The sequence below is a fragment of the Octopus bimaculoides genome, chromosome 28, assembly GCF_001194135.2.
Source record: "Octopus bimaculoides isolate UCB-OBI-ISO-001 chromosome 28, ASM119413v2, whole genome shotgun sequence".
Taxonomy (NCBI): domain Eukaryota; kingdom Metazoa; phylum Mollusca; class Cephalopoda; order Octopoda; family Octopodidae; genus Octopus; species Octopus bimaculoides.
Window position 1 is genome coordinate 11,417,150 of NC_069008.1, and position 3,407 is coordinate 11,420,556.

A 3,407-nucleotide genomic window follows, 5' to 3' on the forward strand; every position below is an offset into this window, starting at 1 on the left:
TTTAGTCGGCCCGAGGCTGTAGTAGAAGACACTTGCCCAAGGTGCCACGCAGTGGGACTGAACCCAGAACCATGTGGTTGGTAAGCAAGCTACTTACCACACAGCCACTCATATATATATATACATATATAATACAAAATGGGACAAGAACGCAAAAAATCCAGACAGTAAGGTGATACAAAAAAGGGACAACAAAACATCCCGATAGACGATACAAAGAAAACAAGGACGGATCATTCGAAGTTTTCTTTCCTCAGTCGAGTTCCAGATTATCTTTGCATTATCTGGCCAACCCCAAGGAAAAACTAAGCTAAGAGCATTAGATTCCTTGGAAGAAAGCAGCGAATGTGTACGGAAACAAGGACGGAAAAAATGGAGAATGTTACACAAATACAAATAACATATATATATATACACATACAGTATTTCTTACAGAAGTATGTGCACCCCTAAAAAATTTCAGTAAAATTGCCATTACTCTGATAATATCGAAGAAAATCAAACGAAATTTATACTGAATAAAATATATTAGACATTCAAACATTATACAAATTTGGAACGCAAAACAAGAAACATTTTCGAAGATATGGACGAAATATTAATTTTCAAACGTTACAAATATATGTACACCCGAAAGGGGATTTGCTTTGTTCAATATTTTATCCACTTTTTTTTTTTTTAGCTAAAATCAGATATTGCTGATAATTTCGATTCTAATAAATTATATCTTCTGGCATTTTTGCAGCGGTCATTATTATTGCTTTTTCAGGAATTCTGATATGTGTATCGTGGTGAAAATCTTCGTTGTGATTGAAATGGCACCAAAAGGGAAAGAATTGTCTGGAGATTTAAAGAAAATTATTTTTTATTTGCACAAGAATAGCGTAAGATACAAGTTAATTAGCAAACGAATGCATATTAACGTCAATACAGTGGCCAGAGAAATTCAGAAGTACAAAACTACTGGACGGCTAAGCAATAGACATCATCCAGGTCGTCCTTCTATTTTAACTGTTCGTGATATTCGCCACATTCAACGTTGCGTGATGGACGACAGGTGTAGTACCGCTTCATCATTGACTCAAGAAGTGTCTACTGTTAGTGGAAGGAGTGCATCTGCCCAAAGAGTTCATTGAAGATTGAACCAGTGTGGTCTTCATGGATGCATTCCTTATGGGAAGCCTTTTCTCACTGCCAGGCATAAATCGAGTCGTCTTTCTTTTGCCGAAACCAATGTGAGTAAGGGGAAAAAGTTTCGGGATAAAATTAATTTTTCTGGTGAGATTAAAATCAATTTCGCTGGTCAGATAGTATTCAACGAGTATGAAGACGACCAAGTGAAGATAATAGCAACAAAGCACTGTGCCTGCCGTGAAGCACGGCGGCGGAAGTGTTATGCTTTGGGGATGCGAGAGTGCGGATCGTGTAGAAGAACTCACACTTAATGAGAGAACAATGGATTTAAGGCTTTATTGTGACATATTGCAGAAATCAATGTTGAAAAGCATCAAGGAATTAGGAAGACATTCCATGTTCCAACATGATAATGACACTAAACACACTTCAAAGATGACGACTAAGTTTTTATTTCATAAAAAGATAAAGATATTGCCTTGGCCCACCATGTCACCTGATTTAAACCCAATAGAACATCTGTGGGGATTTTGAAAGGAAAGGTTGAGAAGAAAAAGATCCTGCAGTGAAACGGTTGAAAGATCACATTCAACATGAATGGAGATGCGGAAATTTAGTAAACTTTATGCTAAGAAGACTTGATGCAGTTATTGAAAGCAAGGATGGTCACGCCAAATATTGAATATAGCAAATAATCCTTTAGGGTGTAAATATTTTTGTACCGTTTGAAAAATTAATATTTCGTTCATATCTTTGAAAACATTTATTGTTTTGTGTTCCAAATTTGTATAATATTTGCATGAATAATATGTTTTATTCAGTATAAATTTCGTTTGATTTCCTTCGATATTATTAGTATTGATTTGAATTCCAAAAGTTTATCAATGATCTCATTTCAAATGATAAAGCAGTCATCCAGATATTTTTTCCAGTTCTCACTATATAATGGTGAAATGGATATCCATATTTTTGCAGTGACACTTCATACTTGGTGAATTCAAAATATCCCATTATTAGGTGCGCAAGAACAGGGGCTGCTTTCGCTCCCATCGCAGTTTCGCATTTTTAACGATAATAGATATCATCAGATTGGAAATAGTTGTTCTGAAGTATAAATTTTAATGATTCAGTAATAAAAACCTGGTTTATGTGTTCCGGAAGTTTTTCGGAGTACTTTTCTAGCCAAAATTTTATTGCTTCTATCCCATAGTCATGTGGGATATTAGTGTAAAAACAAATAACATCGAAGGAAACCAATAATGCCCCTTCATTAGCTATTTTTGGTAGCTGCTTAAGCATATCTAGATCGTCTCTAACGAAACTTTTGACGTATTTCAGCAAGGGTTTCAGTAGGATGTCTAGAAAATTGCTAAGGTGGTGGGTTTCATAGGCTGCATCAGTTTCGAAAGAGATGATATAGATATGGGCTAGTTTCATTCGAGACGGTCTAGACATGGGCCAGTTTCATTAGAGACGATCAAAGGGCTCGAAGCAATATCACAGGGTTTTCTGGAAAAATTTTTTCTAAAATTTCAATTCTTTAAAAAAACAAAAAACAATCAACACCTCCGTCACCACCCCTCGCAAATTCACACCAATATTCTTCAAGTTTTTAAACTCGTTCGCTTATTGAGCATTCGTAGGTGATTTTCAACTAGCGCATAAAGTAGTTAAGCCCTGACAGAAATAACCAAGTCTCTTGATTTTTTTTTTTTTATTACACGCAAACAAAATTGAAAACCGCGTTTGTGACAAGAATACATTCAATCGAAAACAAATACATATAATAAAGTAAAGTAGAATAAAACAACAGACCACAAAAGATTTTACAACCTAATGTGCATATTTTCTGAATTTTAACATAAAAGAGAAGGCATCATCATCATCATCATCATCATCATCATCATCATCATCATCATCATCATCATCATCATCTTCATCATCATCATCATCATCATCATCATCATCATCATCTTCATCATCATCATCATCATCATCATCATCATTATCACCATCAACACCGCCGTAACTATGACCAGTAATAAAACCAGAATTACCATCTCCAAAGCAACAAACTCAACCTCATTCATCATTATCATCGTCATCATCAAAATTGATGCCAATTATTTTGTCAGAAACGGAATCTCTATTGTCGAAATCCCTAAAAAGTGGGTGGGGAAGAGGAGTTGGAGTGCTTGTTGTATATCTCCACCAAAAATATGACAGGATTTTGTCCACTTTCGCACTTTAACTTAGGAGGTTTTGTTCTGAGG